This window comes from Notamacropus eugenii, chromosome 5 (assembly GCF_028372415.1).
Source record: "Notamacropus eugenii isolate mMacEug1 chromosome 5, mMacEug1.pri_v2, whole genome shotgun sequence".
NCBI lineage: Eukaryota > Metazoa > Chordata > Mammalia > Diprotodontia > Macropodidae > Notamacropus > Notamacropus eugenii.
The window spans coordinates 68,840,583-68,850,462 of NC_092876.1; positions in this window are offsets into that span (position 1 = coordinate 68,840,583).

A 9,880-nucleotide genomic window follows, 5' to 3' on the forward strand; every position below is an offset into this window, starting at 1 on the left:
CTCAGGGGCGTCCTGTAAGTGGAGCTGGGGGGGGGGGCTGGTGGGAAGGAGAGGGCATAGGGATCAACAGTATTGAAGGGGATCGGCAGATACATTCAGGAGCTGCTGTGACCACCCCTGGTGCTGCTGAGGAACAGAAATCTAAGGGTTGGAGGGGGTGTGCTTTGGTGGGGAGTGTATGAGCTCCAGAGTCTGACGTCCTGGGCTTACAAGTCTCATTTCTCTATGCCTCTGTTTCTTCATCTGTAAAATGAAGGCTTTTAAGGCTTTCCTTGCAGCTGTGAATCTACGGTGCCATGGAAATAGAAAATTAGAGCCAGAGAAAGGAGGGAGGTAGGAAAGAAGCTTTTATTGAACTAGGCACTGTGCTCAGTTCTGTAGGAATATTATCTCATTACAAATAATTGAAGGAAAAAATAAAAATTAAACATACAAAGATTGTCTCATTTGATCCTTTCAACAACTCTGGGAGGTATGTGCTATTTGTCATCCCATGTGGAGGCAAACAGGTTAAATGATTTGCCCAGGATCATGTGGCCAGACTGAAACTCAGATCTTCCTATGGCATGTCTAGTGCTACCTAACAGCCGTGAGGCTTTAGGGATCATCCAATCCAACCCTTTCCTTTTTACACATAAGAAACTGAGACCCAGATAGACTAAATGGGTCACCCAAGATTACACAGTAAAAAGTAACAAGGATGCCAGGATCCAAACTTGGGTCCAAATTCAGTTTTGCCTGGAGGAGGAAAGACTTAGCAGGGGAGGAAGACACGTGATTGGTGCCTCTAGATAGAATAAAATCTTCCAATTCTGCTGTCCTTCAGGGTTTACAAAGTGCTTTCTTCATGACAGTTGCATGAGGCAGGGGGTATGCATTTTGTTATTCCCACTTTATAAAGGAAGAAACTGTGACTCACTCATTGAGGTTAAATGACCTACCCAAGGTCACATGGCTTGGAAGGGTCAGAGCCGGGATTCGAACCCAGATATCCTGATGCCAAATCTAAGGTTCTCTCTACTGTACTAAGGCTTGTCATGTGGAAGGAGCAGCAGACAAAGCTGGTGTTGCTCCCGAGTCCAGAAATGGGAGACAATGGTTTTCCAGTTCTCTTCTCTGGTTAGTTAGTTCTTAGAGCATTGTTTCCAGTTCTTTATGCCACTCTTTCAGAAGGATGCTGGAGAAGGGGTGTGCTGGAACCAGCCTGAATCAAGTCTAGAGATCTGGTTGTTAAATTTTCAGTTTTAGTATTAACACCTTGGAAATGGCAAATTGATACAAACCAGGGTTTGATCTATTGTGTTGATTGGAAACCTAAAAAAGTGTTGGAGAATATGTTAATAATGAAGTTTAAACTTAAAAATGGGACAGCTAGTGGATAGAGTACTAGGCCTGGAGTGAAGAAGACTCACATTCCTGAGTACAAATATGACTTCAGATATTTACTAGCTCTGTGACCTTGGGCAAGTCACTTTACCCTGTTTGCCTCAGTTTCCTCATCTGTCAAATGAGCTGGAGAAGGAAATGACAAACCACTCCAGGATCTCTGCCAAGAAAACCCCAAATGGGGTCAGGAAGAGTTAGAAACAACTGAAAAATGACTGAACCACAACCAAAAATTTAATAGTGTTTCAAATCCTCCCCCTGCCCTCCACTAGTCAGCTGTTAAACATTTGCCAGCACTCCACTGAATACTGACAAGATAGAGCATATCTAGTGAAGGGTGGGCAAGATAGTGAGATAAGTTCAAAGCTGGTCCCTATATAAAGGCGGGGCTTATCAATATAATAACAAGCATGTACAAGCATGTGTTGAAGGAATTGGGATGTTAACATGAAAAAGAGAAGATCTCAGGGGACGTGTTGGTTGTCTTGAAGAGTCTGGAGGGCTGTCCTGTGAATGAGGAACCTTTTCTGTTTGGCCCTAAAGGCCATAACTGGAAGCGGTCAGTCAGTCAGTCAACAAGTATTTATTATGTAATTTCTGTGTCAGGCACTGTCTGAGTGTCTGAAATACAGAGGCCAGAAAAAAGAAAGACAATCCCTTCCTTCTCAGAGCTTACACTGTATCCTGGGAAGACCATGCAGTAGGTTAAGGTATCTAGTGGTAGGAGAGAGTGCAGAAGTGGACAGAAAGGAAGACATAGGTGACCTGGGCACCTCCCTCAATTCATGGGAGGAGCCATCATGTAGGAGAGCTGACTGTAGGAACAGGGTACTTTTCCAAGGTATGAATTCCAGGATAAAGAGATTTCCAGGGGATGGTGGAGAAATTCTGAGATATAGCCTGGGGGAGGGGGAGCCGCAGCTGCTGATGGGAATTAGGGTGGCTCACCCTCTTCTAGACACTCTCTATCTTGCCAACATTCAGTGGAGAGCTGGTAAATGATTAACAGCTGGCTGGTGGAGGGCAGGGGAACGTCTGGACCCCTGGGGGTTATCCCTCCTTCCTGTTCCAGGAAAAGAGTCCTCAGGAGGCTGAGCTGTTGAGGGAAAAGAAGGAAGCCATTGGCAAAAGTTCTAAATTTGAGGCCAATATAAGGGGAAAAATGGAATCAGAGGATTTTTGACTTAGAAGTAACCTCAGAAAGCATCTGATCCAATAATTTGAGTTGTTCAAAGGTGGAGGGCTGTCTCATGAAGAAACGAATTCTCTATCTCTGGGGTTCTTCCAGCAAAGGCTGGATGACCATTGATAGAGAATGCTATGGATGCAATCCCCTGCTTTAAGGATACTTTTAATTGAAATTCTCTGAAATTCTGTGATTCCATGAACCAAAACTAACAGCCAGAAGTTACAGGGAGGTAGATGTTAGCTTAAAATATGGAAAACTTCCCAGCAACTCAAGTTGGTCATAAATTGAGCAGTCTGTTTAAAGAGGCAGGTGGTGAGCTCCCCATAAGTGGTCCAACAAAATAGCTGGTCAGTAAAGGCCACTACCTCTTATCATTTTCAGAAATTCCCATCCATAGAGGGTATTGACCCAGGCAGGAATACCTGTTCAGAAGCTCTGGGACCTTGATTGGTGATGGGGACTCCTGGGAAAGCCCAGTTTGGCCAAAGTATCATGTGCCTCACACACACACATGCACACACACACGCACACATCACTCAATAAACCGGTGGCTTCCTACTGCCCCCAAGGGCAAATACATTCAAATACATTAGGTATTCAAAACCTCATCTCCTCCTACCTTTCTGGTTTTCTTTTACCTTATTCTCTGACACCCACTCTCCATTCACACCGTTCTCCTCATGAACAAGACAATCTGTCTCTCAGCTCCAGGCATTTTCTGGCTGCTCCCTCACCTTGGGCTTGGAATGCTGTCCCTCTTCTGCTCAGACTATTGACCTCCTGTAAGTCCCAAATGACACTCCTTCCCTTTAGCTTTCTTTGTATATAATTGTTTGGATGTTGTATTCCCCATTTGATTGTAAACTACTTGAGAGCAGGGACTGCATTGTTGGGGTTTTTTTGCTTCTTTTTGTATCCGCATGACTTAGCACAGTTCTTGGCATATAGTAGGAGCTTAATAAATATTGACTGATTCTCACAGAGATGGAAGGGACCTTGAAGCCCATTTAGTCCACTGAATACACAGAAATCCCCTCTACCACCTATCTAACAAATCTTTGTTTGAAGACCTCCATTATGGAGGACTGCACTGCCTCTTGAAGCAGTTCATGCTACTTTGGATAGTGCTAATTATTAGGAAACTTCGGGGTTTTTTTTCCCCTTGGTTTGTTTTTTCCCCTGACTTCAGGCTTAAATTTGCCTCTTTGAAATTTCCATCCATTGCTCCTACTTCTGCCTTCCAGAGCCAAACAGGAGAAGCCTGATCTCTTGTCCCTGACAGCCTTTCACATCCAGCTTTCAGGTCTCCTCACCAACCCTCCCCCATTAATTTTTCACTTCTTCAACCAATGTTCACATGGTAAGGCCTTGACACCTTTCACCATTCTGTTTGCCTTCTAAAGGCTCTCTAGCTCAGCTCTCTAGTTTTTAATTTTGAGTCTGTGGACTTGTTTTATTTTGGCATTTTAATATTTTTATGTTTCAATACAATTGGTCTCCTTTGTCATCTTATTGTATTTGATACATTTAAAAGCATTATTCTGAGAAGGGATCCACAGGCTTCTCCAGACTGACAAAGGGGTTCAGGACCCCCAAAAAGGTTCAGAACCCCTACTTGAGCTGGTTAATATCCATGACAAAATGCAGCACCTGGAATTGAACATACTATTTCAAAAATAGCTTTATCATGGAACAACACCCCCTCCCTAGTCCTGAACAGCATTCCTCCGTCAATGCAGCCTGCTGCCCCAGTGGAAAAGAAATATCTCAAGATGACAGATAGGGACAGCCTGGGATAGCACTTTCCAGGATGCATATTCCAGAAGGTTGTTTGGTCTATCTATCTCCTAGAGCAGTCTGGAGGGTTATTCCAGGCTTAGAGGGTATAGTACCCTAAGGACCAGGGCCAATTTCTGATTAAGATGGCATGGCCTGGGTATAAATAATGACAGCTTATATTTACAAAGATTTCAGAAATGGAGTTGGAGGAAAGTGTGGCTTTACTACCTCCACCCACCCTTTTCAATATTGCTCTTGAGATGATTTCCACGGACACTAGGGGCATCATGGAGGCTGGAGTGCCTTCACCCTGTGTCCATTCAGCCTCTTTACAATTTTGCACCGTGAAGTTCTCTGGATGTTTTGAAGGAAGTATAGCCCAGCAAGCCTAAGGATATGATAGAAAGCCAAAGGAGCTTTGGTTTGTCGTTCAGTTGTTTTAGTCTTGTACGACTCTTCATGACCCCACTTGAATGTTTTCTTGGCAAAGATACTAGAGAGGTTTGCCACTTTCTTCTCCAGCTCATTGTACGGATGAGGAAACTGAGGCAAACAGGGTGAAGTGACTTGCCCAGGATCACACAACTAGTAAGGGTCTGAGGCCAGAGTTGAACTCTGGATGATGAGTTTTTCTGACACCAGGTCCGGGGCTATATCCACTGAACTCAGATCAAAACTCAATAAAGAGTTTGGACAGAGACTGAGCGGTAACTGAGGAAAGTACAGTTTAGAAGACACTTTTTAAGAATTAAGTTTTTATTGATTTTTTTACATCACTATTGTTTTCCCTGAGATCCTCCCCTCCCAGAGATCCATCCCATGTAACATTTTTTAGGATGAAAATGAGAAGAAAGTCAGCACAACTGATCAATAAATTGTAAACGCCTGAAAATATGTGCAACACTTCTGCAAGGGAGTAGGGTGGGAGCTAGGTAGCTTCCTTAGCAAGCTGGGGTATATATCTCAGAAAAAATGAAATCTAGTTCCTAAAGCTATAATCAAGAGCTGAAGGACGCCCTGTGGCCAGTAGAAGTCACATTACAGCTGACAACCAGCAGATGGCAGCAGCAGTTTAGTGAAGATGCATTACAGTATACAACCAGCAGATGGCAGCAGAGAACAGCAGCAACTCCAGACACCCAGCAGATGATATTTGCGGGTCTACTGCACTGTCGAGCCTGTGAACGTTGGTATCTTAATGCTTTTATAACCATCTTTCAATATAATTGGCCTCCTTTGTTATTTTATGCATTTTATTTTGTGCGTTTAAAAACATTACTCCGAGACGGGATCCACAGGCTTCTCCAGACTGACAAAAGGGGTCCAGGACCCCAAGGAGGTTCAGAACCCCTGCTGGTTAATGTTCCGGATACACAGCAGCGCCTAGAACCGAACACGCTTCAGACACAGCTTTGTCTTGGAACATAGCAGATCCCCTCCTTGGTCCTGGACAGCATTCCTCCCTCAACGCAGCCTGCTGCCCCAGGGGAAAAATAGTATCTCAAGATCACAGATATGGAGAGCCTGGGACAGCTGCTTCCAGGACACATATCCCAGAAGATTGGTCTATGTATCATCCATCCACCCACCCATCCATCCATCCACCTATTCATTCTTCCATCCATCCCTCTATCCATCCCTCTATCCATTCATTCATCCATCCATCCATCCATCCATCCATCCATCCATCCAACCATTCATCTATTCATCCATCCATCCATCTCCAAATATGCTCCTTGGTCACTATACCTTCAGAAGCAAATACAAAATACTCTGGTGTTGAAAGCCCTTCATAGCCTCCCCCTCCCTTGCAGTCTTCTTACACCTCATTCCCCACCATACTCTTCAGTCCAGTGACCTTGACCTCTTGACTGCTCCATGAACAAGACCCTCCATCTCTCAGCCCTGGGCATTCTCTCTGCCTGTCCCCCCATGCCTAGAGCTCTTTCCCTCCTTATTTCTGCCTCCTGACCTCCACTGGCTTCCTTCAAGTCCCAGCCAAAATTTCACCTTCTACAGGAAGCCTTTCTCAATCTCTCTTAATTCCAGTACTTTCCCTCTGTTCATTATTTCCTGTCTACAACTTGTTGCATGTGGTCTCCCTATTAAAGACTGCCAGCCCTTGAGAGCAGGGACTATCTTTTGCTGCTTTTGTATCCCCAGAATTTAGTCTAGCACACAGGAGACGCTTACTAATGCTTATTGATTGGTATGCATTACACAATACCTATATAGCACTTTAAAATCTGCAAAGCACTTTGCACACAATTATATTTGATCCTCACAATATATGTCAATCAATCCATATGAGTATCTTGAGGTGGGGCTGGTGAAAGGACTCAAAGGATCAGAAAATAAAGTGCGAACATGTCAAACTAAGGGCAACTACAGTGTTATCCCTTTAAAAAGTTTGAAAAGGCATCTCTGATTGAACTGGAAGTTGGCAGTAGCTGATTGAAGACTGTCCATGTCCCTGGAAGCATTGAAAAAGCTAAGCCTGCCAAGACATGGAAGTAGTCAAGGTGTGTTCAAGGCAAGAAGCAGATTTGGGAAGCAGGATCCCTGAGTCTTTACCAGACAGCATTTGGGGGTTGGAGGGAGGGAATTTGTTTCATCCTTGATCCTGGTACCTTGCAGCAGAGCTGCTCAGCCAGTGGGATGTGCCAAGTGTACCTAGCAGGGAGCACAGACAAGACAGAGTCAGGGGAAGGAAGCAACTTCTCAGAGTGTGATTCAAATCAAGACTAACCCTGGCAGAAGAGATCTGGGCTAAAGAGAGGAGCTGGTCCAGGGAGTCCAGCTGAATTGATCCTTTCCACAAAGATGCTGTGTCCAGGGTAGAGCTGCAAGCATGCACTGCAGGAAGGAGAGGGATGCTGGGGCCTGGAGCTATGGGAGGCATGAACTTCCTTGGCTATGTATGCCCTACAAGCACCTCATTACCACAGTAAGCAAATGTCCACTCTTTCTAGAGATGTATTTCGGGAGAGTGCTCTCAGGTTTATGGGGAGCAGTGTTTTATAGCTACAATTCTTTCTATGCTGTATTAGATTTTACTTTGAGCTAATTGAGTCTATTGGCTGACTATGAAAGGTAAAAAACACTGAGGGGGTACCAAGCTATAATTCAGGGGTGTAGACCCATCTGTCATTGTAGTCCATCCCATAGGAACCCAATTTGTAAAACCATAAATGCCAGATTTGTAAGTTAATTCCCAGAGGGATTGCTACATGTATATCTGGTTCCATGTTTTCCCTCCCTAATGATGACATGGTAACCTGTGAAAGAGTGTGGCCCTTGTCCACTGATGATGATATATGGATTTGGAGTGGCAGGGAAAGAAAACGTGGGAATATTTCTTGTCACTTATCATGCTATTCTATTACGTTAAATGCCTTTTGTTTTGAACTATTGAGCGCTCTGGTTGGCCTAGTAAAAAATAAAACACATTGAGGGTTTGGTTTTATGTTGAGCCAAGAGTAGCCTTGAACCTGGGAGCCCATGTGTGGCTGATAGGGGATCCTAGGTGCTTCACTCACATGACTTAAGAGCTCACCAAGCAGGTTCCTCACAACAGCTCTGCATAGCAGATAGTAAACTTATTACAAGCTCCATATTACACATCAGTTCATTTATTTAATAGACTTTTGTTAAGGTCAGATCACCACATAAACTATTTCACATCATCAGACTAAACGAAACGTTGGATATGGTTGTTAAGCTACAATCAGCGATCTCAGAAAGTTCATAGAGAATGCGAAAGGTGCCTCAAAACTGAAAAGCAAATATCTTATTAATTCTTCATTTAAAAAAAGGTGGGGGGGGATGACATCTGCAAACCACTGACCAGTAATCTTGACTTAGATTCCTAGAAAAGTTTTGAGTGTAGGCGGAAAGGTATAGTTAATGGATATGTAAAAAACAGGCAAAGAACTGACACAGTTTCATCAACAATGGGACATGATAAATTCAAATAATTTTAATTCAACTGGTACTTATTAAGGGTTTATTATGATCCTATAGTGCTGTGCTGGGTCCTGAAAATATAAAGAAAAAGTGAAAAGAAATTTTGGGGGTGGAGGACCACTAACACCTGGGAAAATCAGTAAAGATATTGTGTAGGAGGTGGCACATGAGAACTGATGGAAGTTGGGGATTCTAATTGGGCAGAGAGGTGGCGCAGTAGATAGAGCATTTGGCTTCCAATCAGGAAGATTCATCTTCCTGAAACGCTGTCATCTGCCTCAGTTTCCTTATCTGTAAAATAAGCTGGAGAAGGAAATGGCAAACTACTCCAAGAAAATCCCAAATGGGATCAGAAGAAGGACATGACTGAAATGATTGATCGATGAATCGATCGAACAAGAACAAGAAAGGATTCTAAGAGGAAGATGTAATGAGGGAGAAAATTCTAGACTTGGAAGGACAGCTCATACAACAGCATGGAGGGGAGTGATGAGATGGCATATAGGGGGAACATGAAGAGGGCCAGTTGGTTTGGAGTGCTGAGTACGTGAGGGGAAGTAATGGAAAATGACTCCAGAAAAATAGACTGGAGCCATATTGTGAAGAATGTCAGAGAAGTTTATACTGAGTAGGACAGTGAGATGGTCAACTGTGCTAACCTCATTTGGTTTTTTTGAGAGGGTTCCAAGATTGTTAGATTACAGGAATCCTACAGAAAATATTTACCTAGCTTTTGGTAAGGAACTTGACAAAGTCCCTCATGCTGCTCTTGTGGACAAAATGGAGAGATGGGGCTTAGACACTTGTATAATTAGGTGGATTCAAAACTGGTTAATTCTGTAGACCCAGAGCAGTCATCAACGAGCTGACATCAACTTGGAAGGGATTTGGTGGAGTTCACTCCTTAACATTTTTCTTGATGACATATCAATAGTATACACACACACACACACACACACACACACACACACACACACACATACACACACACACACCCCAAGCTATACATAGGATAGATAGGAAATAATTAACAAAGGGAAAGGAACTAATGGAGGGGATAGAGAAGGGTTCCTGTAGAGGGTGGGATTTTAGTTGGAAATCAAGAGGAAGCCAGGGAGGTCAGTAGCCGAGGGAGAGAGTATTCCAGGCATGGGACAGTGCCTGGAGCAGAGAGGCAAAGAATCTTGTTCATGAATAGCCCAGAGGTCAGTGTCATTGTATAAAAGAGTAGAAGTTGGGGAGTAAAGTATAAGAAGACTGGAAAGGGAGGAGGAGAATAGATTATGAAGGGCTTTATATGGCAAATAGAGCATTTCATATTTGTCCCTGGAGGCAATATGGAGCCACTGGAGTTTAGTGTGTGTGTGTGTGTGTGTGTGTGTGTGTGTTACATGATCAGACCTGTGTTTTAAGAAAATTACTTTAGTGGCTCAATGGACAAGAGGTTCCAATGAGGAGAGACTTGAGGCAGGCAGACCCACAAGCAGGCTAATTCAGTAATTGAGGTAAGAGGTGATAAGGTCCTGCACTAAAGTGGTGGCAGCGTCCAGCAAGAAGGGA